This window comes from Sphaeramia orbicularis, chromosome 16 (assembly GCF_902148855.1).
Source record: "Sphaeramia orbicularis chromosome 16, fSphaOr1.1, whole genome shotgun sequence".
Lineage (NCBI taxonomy): Eukaryota > Metazoa > Chordata > Actinopteri > Kurtiformes > Apogonidae > Sphaeramia > Sphaeramia orbicularis.
In genome coordinates, this window is record NC_043972.1 from 7,304,917 (window position 1) to 7,323,610 (window position 18,694).

Genomic DNA, 18,694 nt, shown 5'->3' on the forward strand with positions numbered 1-18,694 from the left:
CCAACATCTACCGTGACTTGACGTCATCTCAGGCCATTTCCAGTCCAGATTCAGCGAGGTGTAATAGAAAATGTTCCAGCTGTCTGAAACATCAACAGTAAACATCAGTTTTCGCTGTCACCTAGAACAGAAGAGCAACAGCTTCTTACCACAATTTTGCACTGATATCCTGTAATAATACAGGCTGACATCCATCACCGGAATCTGGCAGTTTGAGGATTTCTCACCTTTTCTGAAAATCTTTCTCTAATATTGCTCTTGGTTTTACCACTACTTTCCACCCACACACATAACCCAAAAATTGACTGTATTGAACAACAAATTGCTGATGCCTTGTATCTGGCACTATACAGATATCTGGGGGTGGATTTCTTCTTTAAAATTAGTTTTGTTCACATTGAAGAAAATGCTAATTTTAGGGGTTGTCACAACAAAAGAGCTGTGGAGCAGTGAAATAAATGTATAAATAGGGAAAAGCTTTTTTTGTCACTTTATTCATTAATACAGTATCTGGTCACTGAGGAGAGTTTTGTATGTGACACTGTAATCAGTGATTCTGAACAGCCAATCTCTACTGATCTGTGAAACTAAATGAAATTATTTGCAGGGCTTTGCTGTATAAACAAAGCGCTAGAGATAATCCGTGTTTATTTTGCTAGAATGAGATGCATTTTATGTGTTTATTCATTTTGCAGGGATAATATTTACCAGGAATTTGAAGACTTGGCTTTACTGAACATTTTCATGTTCCTCTTTGGGTAAGTACTCAGTAACAGACCTGTAATTGCAGCTCATTAAATACGATATTTACTGTCAGGCGATCTTCCCTGAAACTCTTTTCCAGTTTGTCTTCTCTCTTTCCTGGGAGTCTTCCTGATTGCACGGAACAGGCCAAAGATAAAGCAACAGGGACCGCAATTTCATTCCCAATGGATAAGATCCCCGGTCAGTCCTCTTCATTTTTTAATCTAGTCACTTTGCAAATGTTGCGTGTCGACCTATTTGTGTTGAGCAGAGTGCATTGATTAACAGCCAGTGGCAGTTCGGATATCTACTGACTGACCCTTGGATTTATCTGACTGCTAAAGTCTGCAGCCGTGGCGCAGGGTCCATCTAATGAGCTGTTCTGTCTGTGTTCACAGGGAGGAGGCACACAGACAAAGTGCAGCCCGAGGCAACGACTAGGACATACGGATCACTGGCAGCCAAACTTATGTGCAACAGAGCGGCCAAGCAGACGATTCATAGGACCGGCTCCATCTGTTGGCCTGTAGTTTTGTGGGATTTGAGGGTTTGATTTGGCCTCATCCTGGGTACTTCAATAATATTTCTATTTATAGCCCAGAACGGCGGGCATCGACTTAAACCAGTGCCAGAGACCATATTGGTGTTGGATTTTAATTGTCAGAAGTGTAAATCACCTCACGGAATAGCTCTACTTAACCAAGAAATATTCCCTGTGTGGTGTATACAGTAATGATGAAATGAATTCAAAAAGAAATGCCTTTTGGCTCAGTGCAAAATCAGATCCCTATACTTGCTCCAACTTTTAGTTCTATGGAGGTCCAGGAGGCCTTTGTGATAAATTCCCTACATAACACTTTAATCAACTGAATACATCAATGTATCTACATGAGTTGTCAATAAACCAGGAGACCATTTCAGACTATGAGGAGTTTGTCATAAAGTAGTGCTCTACTGCCCCCTAATGGTAGTGGGAAGCTCAAAGGTGAACACATGACGTTGATATATGAGCCATGTTTTTCTGCGGTGACTTGATCTGACCCGAGTTAAAGTAAGAATTAAACATGATTCGGTAGTATTTAAACTTGTTGCTTGCGTTCATTCAGGATTCTAATTTGTGTTTGTAATTTAGTGGCAGGCACTGATGTTCTTTAAAAAGCCATTTCACAGGTAATAAACCTCCTAAAAGCCTTTAAATGCACAATCTGACCAACTTCTTACCTTAGATAAACCTCACACTGAACTGCTTCCAAACTTTAGTGTTGCCAGGCAACGCTCTCGCCTGCCACCTACACATTATGGGATATGTGGGAAAGCAGTGTTCATACAGTGTCACTATAAAAGAACGAATGTTTAAGTATCGGTTGTTCCACTGTTGTGCGTTGCATTAATAACAGAGCTGAAGGTTAAAGCTTTTAACCACAGATGACGTCTGTCAAATACAGTTTGAGTCATTTATTACTGTCTCTTTAATGCAGGGGCTCTTAAAAGAAATTGGCACGTCCAATCAACCTAATTAATTTAAACTCACAATAATAAATTGCCACAAACAGGCTCCAAGTCTTCAGTCTGGATATAGACGGCTGCATAAATCACAAATTAAGACATTGTGAAGCCCAGCTGATTAAAGGTTGAACAAATCTATCAAAAGTAAAACTTAAGGCTTTCATTTGTTTCGGCTGTTTTCAGTGTTCCCCTTGTGGAGCATCTATATGACAAAGGCATTGATATGGGGAGAAAAAAAGAGCACCCCACCCGACAACCAGTCAGAATAAAATATAGGAGAATTCAATCTTCAGTTTCTGTCACTATTTAGCCTGCAGTCATGTCACTTATGAGGCATTAGTCTTCCACACTGCATCTCTCAAGGCACAGGGTCTGTCAGATTAGTGGATCAAGGTTCACTTCAAACTTAAGTCTTGTTTAACGTACAGTCGCGGAAAAAATATTAGACATCAAAAGTCATCAAAAACACGGTTTATGCAATCAAGTACTAACTCCTGGGTGTGTTGTGTGACTAAAACAGACAGAAAAAGAAAACATGGAATGTCTAAAAGCACTGTTACTGTCAGTACAATGCCATAGATATTGATGTAAGAACTGAAGTGATTTTGGGTTATTTTCTAGAAAACACGGAAAATGGATAAATATCAGCTCTGAAATTAAACTCTTACGAGCTATTTTGTTATTATCATTATATTTGACCAAATAAATGTACCTTTAGTGTACCAGGCCTTAAAAATGACCAGAAATTGAAGAAAAAACAGGGGCTGTCTAATAATTTTTTCCACAACTGTATTACTGAGGTGAAAGATTAGACTTTTTTTTTTCTACTGACAATAGCTAAACTTGTGCATAGGCTCAGACCTCGTGTTGATTTTAGCGAAGCGGTACTGAAGGGAGGTGGGATTACGCAGCAGAACCGTCCCTCTGTGCTCCATCGGCTGGTTCTGGAGGGTATTAAGGAGCCCGGGGACGCTGACGAAGCCCAGAGCCTCCCCACAGCCGGCGGATAGAGAGAAATCCCCTTGGGTGACCCAGCCCAGGGTGAGCCGGGAGCAGTGGGAGGCGACGCTGGGCAGGGGGTCAGGCCACAGCCCCAAAACCAGGTCCAATGGAGAGGATGAGGTGATGGGAATATTTGGGTCAGAAGCAGAACTGAGCTCTGTCTCTTTCTCCACAGTCTTATCAGAAGGCAGAGAGGGTGCAGCGGCTTTCTTTGAGCTCTTCTTTCGCTTTATTCTGCTTTTGAAGTGATCCTTATGCGGGGGCTCTTGGGGCCGACGGCGCCGGGCGCTTTGAGCTGCTTCAGATCCTCAGAGGTCGGCACACACACGATACCGTGGAGTTCTGGTTTGCCGCCGGACAGAAGTGATAGTCGCACCCACACCAGCGTCATCCTATGTGAAGTGAGGAATGACTTCACAGCTGAAAGGTCCAGAGATGGCGGTGGCAGCCTGAGACGACACGCCCTTTGACCTTTGGATGTGGTGGGTTTGCACCAACCAGAGAGCAGCCTCAAAGACTTTCTGTTCCTAAGAAGTCACAAAACAAGCAGGATCCTTTTAATGATTAATACTAAGGGGAAACGTTGCTTTTTTTTGGTTGGCTTTTTACGTAACCTCTGAGAATTCACATTTGGTCGAAGAACATTTTTTAATCCCTAATGCTGAAAACAAAAAGGCAGCCAATGGACGCTAAAAATCTATCCAATTTTTTTCTCATAAAGTCAGTCATTACTCAAACGTTGTGTGACGGCTTTATGAGGATAGATGCAACTCTTCTCCTCTACTAATCTCTGTGATGTATTGCAGCAATTTAAGGCTGGATGTAGTTTGGGTATTCTCATCAGGGACATTATGATGAAAGGGAGGTGTACTGGGGAAGCACCATGCATCAAGTCTGTCAAACTCTGCACTATGGCCTCTTAATTAAAAAAAAAAGAAGTTATGATTGGAGCCCTAAGCTTAGAAACTGTGTGTACTTGTGCTCAGGGGACCTTTAAAAGTCCACTGCATTAATATTGTTAGAGGTGAGATTTAGATATGAGGTTCTGAAAGATCTTGGCGTGAACCTGCAGAGTGTGTGCGAATTCTAATACGACTTTAATTTCACAATTAAGACAAAGGAGGAGATAAGAACAGCATAAATCAGAAGTTAAATCCCAAACAAGAGTGCAGGCATAGTAAAAAAAACAAACAAAGCACTTACCTCAGTACAGTGAATCTCTGTGCCATCGTCATGGTGACATCCTGACGAGGGGTCGCCACCTCCCCTCCATCACAGTGTCAGCCTCTGTTGTGGTTCGACTCCGACCAGCCCCCTCTCTCTCCTCGCCTCCCTCCCTCGTGATGTGCTCCCACTCCTCGGCTAGCTGTTGCCACGGGCAACAGAACGGAGCCAGACATCCATGTTTAATGTAATTGGTCCTTTTGGCGGGCGGACGCCTACGGAGGAGGTCAGAAGGTCAAACCCTTGTCAAACTGTTGGGACATCCCTGCCAATTTAGGAAACAAAGCATGACTAGAGAACAGCACGCCGCCAAAACACCGCCTCATCTGCATGCACAATGTGATCAGCATAATGGGAATTAACTGAGGTCAGAGCTCTGTGGCGCTTCCTATCGAAACCGCAAATCTGCACACTTACTTAGTGTCCGACTCCAGATAGTATTCTGGTTGTCTTCAGCCTAACAGTAACATTGCAAAGTCTGAGAGGCTTTACAGTACTTTTAGTTTACTGATGGTCAATTTACTGTATAGTGGTGTAAGTGAAAGCAGGATTTTAACAGTTACATCTCAGACTCAAGATACAGAGGAGGATAATTCACATCCTACACCCTGGAGTCACAGAATTACTTGCAAAGTAAATGCATTTGCTTTCAATTTATTACATGTATAGAAAGAGGAGAAAGCACTTCAAAGTTAAGAGTTGCACAGTTTGCGTTAGTGGTCACTGGTTCCTTTGGTTTTTTTTTGATAGTTGGTTACAGTTTGATAAATACATAAAACAACAAAACGCATAAAAATAGTTTTTTGGAGATTCTAGATGATGTATTTGCAGAAAAGGATTATCATGTTGCAATTTGATTTTTATTTTGCATGATTATATACTAATGAAATAAGTGAGCCTGTTTACATGCACACTAAAATCTGATAATTACCCGATTTCTGAGTTAAATGATAATTCAAGTGATCGTGTAAACGGCGTAATGTGATATTTTATGAGAAATCAGATTAATACATTTAGGTTTCTTCCAAATACTTATGTTTTGTGCATGTATACCTGTTAATCTAATTTATTTCTTTTACAGGGTGGGGAAGCAAAATTTACAATATTTTGAGGCAGGGATTAAAAGAGTGTATGACCAGTTAGTTTATTGAAAGTCATGAGAATTTATTTGCCACAAGAAATTTACATAATAGAAAATGTTTTTATTCTGTGTCCTCCTTCTTTCTCAATAACTGCCTTCACACACTTCCTGAAACTTGTGCAAGTGTTCCTCAAATATTCGGGTGGCAACTTCTCCCATTCTTCTTTAATAGTATCTTCCAGACTTTCTCGTAATAGTTTTGCTCATAGTCATTCTCTTCTTTCCATTATAAACAGTCTTTATGGACACTCCAACTATTTTTGAAATCTCCTTGGTGTGACGAGTGCATTCAGCAAATCACACACTCTTTGACGTTTGCTTTCCTGATTACTCATATGGGCAAAAGTTTCTGAAAAGGTATGGATAATAGTGTTAGGTATGATTATGACATCAATATATGTTTGGTTTCAAAACAATTGACGTAGTGCCTGCTGAGAAAAAAGAACTAAATGTTCATAGTAAATTTTGCTTCCCCACCCTGTACATCTGTGCATGTATAAAAATACATAAATAGTAGTAGAAAACAGAAATGACAGTCACAATGTAAGGGGAATACAACAGGGAGTTTGAGTCTGTCACTACATATGCACTTACTCAAAGAAATCTGAACATGTAAACCAGGGTTTTCTGATTATCGCATTTCTGATATGCATGTAAAGGTGTCAGATCTGATTATTATTTTTTTCATGGTCATGTAAACGGGCTCATTGTGTTTTGTCACCGCAGAATGAGTCATTTCTATCTGCAGAAGGAGCAGGTTTTTGTCCGCTTACTCAAGCGGCTCAAAATGGACCTGATAACCTTTTTTTTTCCATTTATAGTGAGTAGCTTTGTAGCATTGAAGTGCATCATGTTGGAGTGTGGACTACAGGTCACATCCCCTTAACTAAAAACTCCAGAACCAATACAACCAGGGTCTACAGCAAAAGACTGATGCTAATCCTGATAACCTAAACCCTACCATTAACCATCTCCATCAAACATTTATAACAACCTAACTAGGCAACCTTATAAAGTAAAGTTTTCAACAATTTCAAAGAATACAAGTATTTAAGGTGTAAAATTCACACTGGGTTATATTCTTTAAAAGTCAAGCTTATGTTCTGTCACAGCAGAGCAGTTTATGTAAATATTATCAGCACAGAAATATACAAAATACAGGAGCTGCAATTTTTTGAACTAAAGGTAAAATGTGTCAAAATGAAGCATTGTGGTGCTGCAGAGATGCCCCAGACTATAAATCATATTCTCTAGATATGAGAGGAACATCCAGTGCAATTTCCTCTAATATCCTGCCTCCTATTTTCATTGCAATAACTTTTACAATAGTATGATTATTTTACAAATCATTCAACCTTAAAGCACAAATAAAAAAAACATATAGTTTGTCATCTCCCTTCTGTTCAGTCTTCATCTGACCTTTTGAACTTGTCCAGAAGCTCTGCCTCCTGCTCCTCCTGGAAGTGAACGCCAGCAGGGCAGTCTGGGTAATCGTGAGGGAAGTGAGGAGCGCTTTTATTCTGAGAGTGTTTCAGACTCATGTTCAGCCCACCGATGCGGACTCCTCTGTACACCTGGAGAAACGAGGCGAAGAACAGGAAAACTACATTTAAAGATGTGGAAAATAAAGCAAACCAGAGCGCTCACAGCCTTCCTATAAATGTCAAGGTATATTCAACATCTTCACAGTACTTGTCAAAAAAAAACTGCCAAAAACCAGTGGCAAGGAGACTAATAATGAAAACACAGAGCTTACATGGCATCCACTGTGAGTTTCAATAAAATCTATACCTTACAGAATGTAAATACATCAGCCATAACATTGTGACACTGACATTTAAAGTGGTATTATTTTGGATTATCTCATTCCAATGGGACCTGTCAGTGGGTGGATATGTTAGACACTAAGTGAACATGTTGACCTCTAAGTCGATGTGTTAGAAACAGTAAAATTAGCAAGAAAATGGATCTGAGCAACTTTAAGAAAAAATAAATTGCAATGGTCAAACCACTGGGTCAGAGCAGCTCTAGATCATCTTCATTCCCAATGTCAACTGGTCAGTACCTACTAAAAGCATCTCAAAAAAACAAAAAAAAAACAACAACCAATCCAGCATCTATAGGAGCAGAACATTATTACCTCCTGTCTATTATTGTGCAGGTTCCCCTTTTTCCACAAAAACAACTCTGACCCGAGGTCTGGACTTCATCAGACCTCTGAAGGTGTGTGTGGTATCTGGACATTAGCAGCAGAAGTCCCTGAAGTCCTGGAAGTACAGAGGTGGATCTCCATACACAACAACTGTGTCCACACAGTTGTAGAACTAACGTTATCCTGCAATTTTTATCCTTTTGTTGACTATTTTGTTAGTTATTTGTCACTATTTCTTTCATTTGTCCGTTTTGTTGACACTTTTCTTTATTCTGCTCATTTTTTTTACACTTCTTGGATTATTTTCTTCCTCCTTGCCCTTGTGTTGAATATTTTGTTCATTTTATTGACTATTTACTTCATCTTCATTTGTTGATCGTTCCTTCATTTTTGTTCTGTTTGTCATTTTCTTCATTTTGTTGATTATTTTTGCTTGTTGTAGTGTAGATATTTTTAACCATCAAGTCACAGCTTTTATTGTTGGATGTACGCTGAGGAGGTGAAACCAGACAAATCAGAGGAAACGTCAGTAAACGGATTCGTGAGGTGGATCTACATGGATCAGATTTATTTGTCCAACATCTCCCATAGATAACACTGGTCTACAAGTAAAATGCTTACCTGAATAAAAGTAGTGAAATTTTACCATGTGTGAGTCACTGATAAAGAAAAATCAAGTCAAAATGTTGGTTGGCTGAAGTTTCCAAGATACAGTCTTGAGTCAACATGTGAACTTCGAGAATTAATGAGAGAATGGGTTTAACTCATTAGAAATATTAGTGTCAGAGCTACCAGATCTACTTCAAAACACCGTCTGCACATGATAATATATTTACTGTACAGGTTCTATCAGTGAAACATTTATAAATCTACTGTATAAACGTACATAAACCAATAAATGTGTGTAATAACACTTTATCATATACCTTGAAAACATCTGCAAACTAGCACTTTTGTCATTTCTTTTCCAATTAATCTCATTAAATACATAACATTTAGCACAGTTAATCTTGATAATTTCTAAAAAAAAAAAAAAAAAATTGCAGACCAGTGTAATCAAGGGTCCTGAGATTGTACTGTCCTTCCTTAGTCCATTTTTGGTCGATACTAACCACTGCAGACCAGGAACACTCAACAAGCCCTGCAGCTGTGGAGATGCTCTGACCCAGTCATCACCGTTACAGTACAGCCCTGGTCAAAATCACACAGTTCCTGATGTTTCTCATTTTCCTGCTTCAGCTTTGAGGACTAAATGTTCATTTATCCCACACAGTAAAAGGTGTCGTAACAAAATTATCAATATTATTAACACTTCCCCTGTCAGTGTCAGAATGTTATGGCTGATCAGTGTTCACACAAAAAGTTAAGAAAGCTGTCCAAAATAAAAGTACCCACCAGTGGAACCCAGAAGGCCATGCCCCAGCCTTTGGGAAGCAGCAGGTCCCATCCAGCCCCCCAGGAGCTCATCTCATGTCCCACCTGTTTCCCAGGCTGATGAACCAGCAGGACGGGGACTCGACCCTGTGGGGGGACAGGGAGTCTGGACCCCGGGACCAGAACCTCACTTCTCATACGGTTTAACTCCTACAGCATCGGCAAAACACAGACGGTTAAAGCAGATACGTGAAAACCAAAGCTGCAACAAACCTCATAAATGACTCCTGTACCTGCTCCGATATCTTGTTATCGATGACGTTGTCTCGGACGGACCGGTCCCACAGGAAGCTCTGACAGCAGTGTTCTGATACACCGCTGAGTACCAGTTCCCTTCTCTTCTCCTCATCCACCTCTGGAAGAAACACAACAGACATAAAATCCACCGATATGGCAAACATCGCCATCAAGCTTCACAACACACACAAGGATCAGTAGAAAAGCTGAACCCAGGTTATCAAATTTAAGAGACTCTGCAGATTTAATATTCAGAAAGGACAACAAAATATTCCCTCAGCACGAGTAGAGTAGATTCATTCCATTTAGTACAGTTATAATGGCTGAGTATGACATTTATGGGTAGAAAATCTAATTCTTGTTGCAGTGTTAAGGACTGCAGGTCGCTGAAAAGACTGTACATGTTCTCAAAAATTGTGTATCATCAGTTATCATAATACTGTTTTGCAGAACAAGTCCGGATCTTTTCTTTCATTCAAGTATTATATTCACCCACTCAAATCCACTCTTTCCATGCCGATGAAAATAATTGACTGGAGATTTAATATTACATTTTTTAGTTTATCCTTTACTGTGAGTGCACTTCATTCTGTTCTGTACTTTTGCTACTGCTATTGCAACATTGTGGGACAATAAAAACATCTTCTTATGGGAATATCAGCAGCAATTTCAGTAATACAAACAGCACGTGTATTAGATACCAAAATACAATGATTTGTTTGGATTCTATTAAAATAACATAATGAGCCTAAATGTGGAACTATGAGTCAAAAAACAGCTTCAAGTCTAATAACCGCCATCATTTTTAAGCGGTTCTACAACTTTAATCAGACAACTTTTAATACCCCTGAAAATGAATTATAAGTATTTAAGAAAAAAATATTAGTTACTTTGGGTTATGAAATGTTTTATCTATATTTCTTATTGCAAAACATTACTCTTTTGTTCCTATAAATGTTGCTGGTTTTGCTCTCCAGATCTACATTAAATTAAACAGATGGGATGTTGGAAAATATTTTCTTAAAATTGCAATGTCAGAAAAATAATTGATGCAAGGCATTTTATTACCCATCTAGCACTAATAATTAGATTTATGAATTCAGGAGGGGAGTTAAGGGGATGTGCAGTGATCACTTTAAAAGCAGGTCATTTTAAGACTTTGGAATTGAAATTTTGGCAAAACCGTTGCCGTCGACAGCTGCTGATGCTGACTAACCTCCCTCTAGCCTCTACTTTCCTTTCCTGATCACTGAATCAGCCGTTTTCTGTCACTGAAGGCGTGTTCTGAGTACAGGGTCCTGCCAGGATTCGAACCTGGAACATCTGCATGGCTGGGCAGAGGCCCCCTGGAGCACAGAACCAGATGAGTACTCGATGAAACAGCCTTTGGACCAGAAACAGACTGATTCTGGGGGAATTTAAATTAAAAAAAAAAAAAAAAAGGCCTTTAAATCAAGTCTGTATTTTGCACGACATCAATATAGAAGAAAATACTTCATCACTAAATTACAACTTAAAATGGGCCAACAAATGAATTATTTATAAACCTGCAAACACTAAAATTCTATGATCTACTTGACCTATACACTCTTAAAATAATATTCAAAGTTAAAAATAACCTCATGTCAAAAGCAATCAAAGAAATGTTCAAAATTAGAGACAGTCATTATGATATTAGAGGGACTGAAATATTCACAAAGAAAACATTTAAAACAAATGTTATGAAATTCTGTCTGTCAGAGGAGCAGATCTGTGGAACAGCTGCACAGATCAGTTGAAATTATGTACCTCTCTCTCACCTTAAAAAAACATATATAAATATGACTCTTAATAAATATACGAAATTTAAGCCTTAAGTTTGTATACAACATTTTATATTTATTTCAGCATTCATATTGTTTTCCATTGTCGGTGTGAATATGTTGCTTGTTTAAGTTGAGGATGTGCTGCAAGATAATGTATAAAAGGTAGGAAAAATAAGCAGAAAGCTTCAGCCTACTCCTTTTCAGTCTGACTATAAATTCATTACTTAATTAGTGAAGCTTGTATTATAAATGTTCATTTCATGGAATGATTGTTGAATCTATGGACTGTGTTTGTTCTTCAGACGGAAATAAAAACAATAAAACAAAACAACATCTAAATAAAATCCTCCATTGTGTGTCAGGTAGGTCAGATTTTACCTTGTGCCTGCTTTACACAGGGCAAAGCTTTAACCTTCTTAGTTGGTAAAGTCAGTCTGGGATCGTCTACAGTCAGACCGAGGATTGTGCCTGGGGGGAGCTCTGCGGTGGAAAAGATGCCTGGACAAATAAATTATACAGTTAAAATCGATGGGCATACAGACACCAAACCAGACGGTAAAACTAAGACAGAAAAAGTACAATTCTGATTCACACTGAGGACATGCAACACCTTTAAGTAAGTGAAATACATCAGCTTGTTGTTGGTGTAGATGCATCTTGTTTTCATCTTTGCAGTGTTCAGGCCACCAGAGTGAAGATGGCTGGGATTTGTTCATTTCCTTAAAAGAAACATGACAACCAGATTGAAATATTAACCGTTAAGTTTAAATATGGATTACAGACTCTTTGTTTTTCATGAATCTTACATCACAAGATGTTGCCGCTTCAAAAGCCTCTGTGATCACAGTGTGGGATTGTGGTCCAATCAGACGGTAGCGAATGATCTCCATTGTCAGATCACTGCAACACATTAAACAACAAATTAAACAAGTCACATCTGCATTTCAGGCGAAGACTTGAGTGAAACAAGACTAACTTTATGACTGTTGTAGATGAGCTGGACTTCCAGGTCACAGGAGTGGTGGGAGATCTGGTTCCATCACCCAGGATCTTCTTGGCTGGGGGTCCGCTCTGGTCCTTGGAGCTCCTCTTCCTCTTGGCTCCAGGGGTGGTTTTAGGCTTTGGCTCCGAGTCTACGGTGGGAGTGACCTCTGCAGGTGACGGCTCAGGCACGACCACAGGGACGACTGCCTCAGAACAATCGCAAACACTTCGTAACTCAGCAAGAAGATCCTGGAGAAAGAGCAGAGTCTGGAGTTATCACTACACCCGTTACATGACCATGAAAATACCATAAGTGAGAGTAATCAGACAATTATAATAATCAGATCTGATACCTTTACTGGTTTAGACATTACAGTCCATTATTGGATTTCCTTCAAAGTATGTAGTGACAGTAGAATCAAACTTACTATTATTGCCTTCTGCTCATGTTTGACTAAAGTTCTTTTTTTTTTTTAAACGCATACAAAGATGCAAAGGAACAAAATAAATCAGATTAATCTGTATACATGGATGAAAACACGGGAGAAATCCAGGCATGGTAATCTGATTTCTCATAATCAGATTATACTCTTTACATGATCACTTATAATTGATAATTCCAGTAATCAGACAATGATTGGAGTATTACTGTGAATGTAAACAGGTTCAATGCTGAGTTTAAACCTTTTTAAACATTAAGGTCAAAACATTACGCTTTCCCACCACATTAATGGAAGAAAGTACCTGTTTGAGGGTGGGATGAGCCCAGATCCACAGCTGTCTGTGGGTCGAGCCTTGGGTTCGGGGCCTCCAGAGGAAGGTAACGGGGCCCAGGGGCTGGGAGGGGTACTGTCCAGCTCTGTAGACCACCACACTGCCCTGTCTCCTCCCTGATAGACACAGGGCTGCAGCAAATGTGGGACCTGAAAACACACACCATCTGCTTATTACACTAACTTACATTTAGAGTCATAAATTAACATTTTACTGTTTTTATGCCAGGATTCATCTGTGTAATCTTGCCGTATGTTTTTTTTTTTTTGTCTGGCTGTGAATGAGCTACGCTGGAGATGATTTTCGGTCATGACAGATTACAGAGTATTCTGATTCTGATGAGGCAAACTTAAATGTCCAGCTTCATTTAACTAAAAATAAAGTCCCACTGATCACAAAAACTCCCATTTTAAATATAGCACCTCTGAATATAGTTTAATAAAGCTATAAGGTTCGTTGACATCTTGTTTATTTTTTTGTTCCATTGTGTCCTCATTGTTAGGGACCTTAAGTCAATCTTTCACTATTCATATATTAATTGTTTTAACCTACAACAAATAAGAGAAATAAATCAACAATTTTAAAATTTCATACATCATGTGACACTAGCATTTCTTTCAGACTTCCAGATATGTTTTATTCCCTCAGTCTGGCTCTTTCAGGCTCATAGAGACTGAGATTTCAGTTGTCTTATAAATTTATCAGCAGCCACACTGTGCAATAGGAATCTGATAAACTTGGATACAATGTGCGATGATAACCTTCACTGAATCTCAGGTTGTGATGGCGGTGAATGTTCAAGAACAAAACAACATCCCCACATGTCATCTACCTGTGACACTGCAGTTGTAAACAAAGCTAATGGTTGCACTGTCATGAAGTCACTGTTATTTTTAGCTACAGAAACTTATGTGCCAAGTTGATCAATGCGTCATTCAATTTCATACTGAATTTGAATTGGTTGTTGAGTAGATGAATGCCATAGCAGCTTCATTTTGTGGTCATCAAAGGTCAAAATTTCTGACGGAATTTTGTCCCAGAGTGTCTTTGGATGCTTGGATGTTTCTGAACCTCCAAAGGCCCATTCATGTTCACTTGATGTACACAAATAGGTACGCCCGTTTCAACCTGTTAAGTGTCACTGCCTCTACACTTCCATACATCCATTGCGCTGGAGTGAGCATTTGTCAACCAATCCACCAGAGGACGCCGCTCTTAATTAATATACTGGCTGAATACTAGGAAGAGGAGTAAAGTTTTTTGAGAGAAGAAGAAAGTCACTATTGAACATGGCGACAACAGAGGAGGGACTAGTAACGTTGGTGCTGAGAGGGGTATTTGTAGTAAATGTCGGTAGTTTCTCACTAACTCACACAGTTGCTCTTTGAAAAATTCAGCCATTTCTGGAAATTATTCTCTGCTAATCTCAACACTGCCGCCACAGTTCCTGGTGGTACTGCTCCATACTCTGTTTGGGTTCACATCCGCAAGTTCCCAGGAAACCAACAGAAATACACATGTAATGAAGGTAATGGACAGACAGAATGCTGCGTCCATATACGTATGCATCTTTAACGGAGCATAAATGAGCCTTAACTGTGCATTATTTTACTAATTTTGGCATCTCCCTTTAGGGTTGGCCACATCAGATCATCTGCTTCCATCTGCCTCCTGCATGTCCTCCTTCACCACATCCATAAATCCCCTCTTCACCTCCCTCCTGGTAGAGATCATCATCATCCTTCTACCAATATATTCACTATCCCTCCTCTGCACATGTCCCAACCATCTCAATCTTCCACCTACGTAATATAGGGCCACCACTTTATCTGCAGCAGAAGCTGTTACTAAGTTTTGTCATCTATGGTCTGTGTCAGACAGTGTTTACCTTACTCTGAACAGTAATGTGTGGGCGGGGCATCCTCTCACCTGCCTCCTTGCTGGTCAGCTGACTCAGACCCGTCAGCAGCCGGTCTTCCTCTCCTTGTAGCTCTATGCAGCAGTAGTAAGAAAGGTCCTATGCAACCAGAACAGGAAACGTTACTCTCATTTTTCTTGGCAGAGAAATCCCCATGAGTATAATTGTATATCTAAGACAAATCGAACCCAGGTTGGTCTGGTTACCTGCAGCAGGCAGTGGCTGCTCATAGCTCTGTAGCAGGGGCGGTAACATTTGTATGTGGGTCTGTCCCCGAGGCAGTAGCCCCACTTTTTAACCATGTGAAATCGCTTGGCGTGCCAAATGTGCGTTTCCAACCAAATGTTCTTCCTCTGGCGGCGGTTAAACTCCAACAAGAGATTTCCATGCCGACGGCGAGCTTTGCGACTCTTACTCCTAGTCTGTTCCTTTTTTTTCTTGGAGCCGCCCTGTAGGCTTTTCTCTCGCTAGAAAAGAGAAGGAGAACAACCAAAGTGTTACTGAACAGAGTAAAGTTACAGTTTGTGTAGAGGAGGAGGGTGTGAGTATGGAAGGAGACACTGAATCTGCTCCACTATCAACACTTTTGAGTACATGTGAAAATACTCAAACATAAGCAGTGGATTGCACATTTGTATAAACACAAATAATGGTACTGAAACAGACCAACTGTTTACACAACATGGTGATACTAACGCTGCGTTCACACTGCAGGTCTAAACAGTCAATTCTGATTTGTGTAATTGTTTACATTATAACTCAAATGTGATGCCATCAGACCCGCATGAACACTCTGGTCCCGAACTGACCTGCATGCACAGATGAAGACAAGACTTCACATGCAGTACATTGTGTTTATGGAAGTAAAAATGGATAGATATGTATCAGACGTATCAGATTTAGGACCAGATAAGGAAGTGGCCTGGGTCTGATTTGGGGAAAAAAAAAAACTGATTTGTGCCGTTTGGACTGTCATAAAATAATCAGATTTGACCCATCAGCTTAGAATGAGACAAAGTGTCTATGACTAAATAGGAGAAATGGTCACAGTATGACACAGAGAACAATGCTTAAGGATTGACAGACTCAAAAGTATGCATCTTATTTTGAATGATAGATATCAGTAGCCATGACTGTTATTACCTCCACCAAGGAAGTTATGTTTTTGTCGGCGTTGGTTTGTCTTTCCGTCTGTTTGTGTGCAAGATAACTCAAAAAGTTACAGATGGATTTGGATGAAAATTTCAGGAAATGTTGATACTGGCACAAGGAACAAATGATTACATTTTGGTGGTGATCGGGGTGGTAGGTGGGGGGGGCCCACTGTTCGGCCTTGGCGAAGGTCTGCACTCTCCCGAGTGCTTCTAGTTTCTTCTGTTTTTGTTACTTTACACATCGGCTTTATTTCTCCAACTCTACAATGGAATATGCAATTTGAATATGTATCTCTTTGTTAAAATGTGAAAAACTTCAATAAAAATGTGAGTATCCAAAAAAAAAAAAGAAAATCTGATCTGGGCAAAAAAGTTGGATTTGGGCCACTTTTACCTGCAGTGTGAATGCAGCAGAACTACAAATCCAAAAGCTTACCAGTTTCATAGCCATGAGTCTCAGCCTCCGTGGAAGCCGCTTGGTGTTGTGGCTCATGGCCCGTCTCCTCATGTGTTTAGGCAGAGTTTCAAACACATGACAACTGGCTGGTCTCTTTGTGACAGCTTTCAGCATGGCTTTCACCTCCGCTGCCCGGGCCCTGGCAAACCCTCCAGCTGCGACAGTTTGGAAACAGAAAGACCTATTTTTGCTAATTTCTGCTCAGTGTAACTGTACACAAACATGACACGCAAAGAGACAAAATGAAACAATGATTACCAGTGATATACTTGGGCATTTCTTTGGAGTAGTCTCCTCCATCTTTCTGGTGTCCACGAACCCACCCAGGCTGATGGTGAGAGCGCTTCGGCCTATTTGTGGATGGATCTCCACCTTTGGGCAATATTGTTGTTTCGTCAGTAAACAAATACGGTGACAACACGGTATATAACATTATACAGTTTAAGAACACAGTTTACTTGCTTGTCCCCACTATATATCCCCAGAGCTGCACATAAATGTCAGTGTAAATGGTGCAATGGCAGTAAATATTCATCAATTCACAAAAAAGTTGTTAAACCAAAAACTGTATTTCCCAGTTTATATCCATCTACAACTGCTTTTATCCAGATCAAACAGTCTTAAGGGGCAAATACACATAACTTTACACTTATAGTCATAGTAAAGGTCTGTCTTTGAGACTTTGAGACAAATATATTGGTTTTCTATTTTTTTTTTTTTTTTTTTTTTAAATCAGAACTTGGATACATGATGATATCAAATATTCTAAAATTGTTTCCTATGTTTTTTTTTTTCCTCTGTGTATTGTTCATTTCTGGGGAGGTATTCATGTAAGCCTTTTTTGGCTTCTAACCTCTCCTGCACAATGATGTTACTTGTTTGAATGTTGTTTTTTATTTTCTCTTGCTGTTCTATGATGTGCAAAAATAAATAAAATAAAAAATAAAAAAATAAATAAACATGTGTTTTATATGACTACTATTAAACATAAAATATTGCCAGGTAATTGCATTATTGTCATTCTGGCAGTCTATGTTATTATGTACCCAAACAAGGCTGCAATTTAAAAGAGCAGTATGAGTTTGGTGATGTTCTGGATTCTACACTGTGTTGTTAAAATTAAAGTCACTATACATATATACACACACTTTTTTTAAAAAAAAAAAAAACATATGCACAAATGATCAGCAGTCTGTGCATGACTTGTTCATCATATCCTGTAGCCCTATCCAATATTCTAATAAGACCTTTAGAACAAGTAGATTAGTATAAGGAGATCTTTTTTACATTATGCTTGACAACATTGCATTATTTGACCTGCTTTATGTCTGAAGATCACAGCAAATACAATCCTCTCTGCCAGAATAAACCCTTCAAATTCATGATCACTTTTTGGCATGACTGAGGAACCCTACACCTCCAGCGTTTAACACACAAATCATGGTGAGACAGGATGAAACCTCAATGACGAAGTTGATCTGAAAATATAAAAAGACCTTAACAAACAATAATATCTGGACAGAGTCTCATTACCAGTGCTGCGGGTTTCACCTCCGTTTTCGTTGCTGCCTCCTGCCTCATTCTGGGAAGAATACTGCACACTGACGGGCTGATCCCTCATCTTCTTCTCCCGCATCTTGACTTTAGATGCAGACATTTTCTACAAAGATCAAAACACGGAGACTTTAATATAACATCATCATGACTTGTCAATATCTCCAACTGCTAATGTTAGCTAGCTAGCTACGTTACTCAAATTGGATCGTTTGGGTTAATGGACACAAAAAACACGTATAAGTGACAAATATTTAATAGTTAATATTGAATTTTTACCATTAGGTCCCCCAGTATGATAATAGGTCAGGAATATGTTTCAAATAGAACAGTTCCCCGTTTCTCCTGCTAGCTAAAGTTACCATGTGAGTTTCACTCATGCTGTTTGGTTTGACGTTTACTTCCGGGTATGTGGTGCTCATGGGATTTGTAGTATAGAAGCGCAAGGAAAAATATACACGAAGAAATAAATACACTAAGTTTTAAAATAACGTAATATTTTAATATTATAGAATGAATTTATGAGCCATCAATCTCTGTGTGGTCGCACAAAAGAGAAAATACATAAATTAAATATTTTCTGCGCGTCTAAACCATGCATTACGGTG

At 39.4% G+C, this 18,694-nt stretch overlaps 1 pseudogene; it reads right to left on the reverse strand.

Annotated features, from left to right (window-relative positions):
• Positions 1 to 813: 813 nt before the first annotated feature.
• LOC115435255 (ribonucleases P/MRP protein subunit POP1-like) lies at positions 814 to 18,480 on the reverse strand (annotated as a pseudogene).
• Between the last annotated feature and the right edge of the window lie 214 nt (positions 18,481 to 18,694).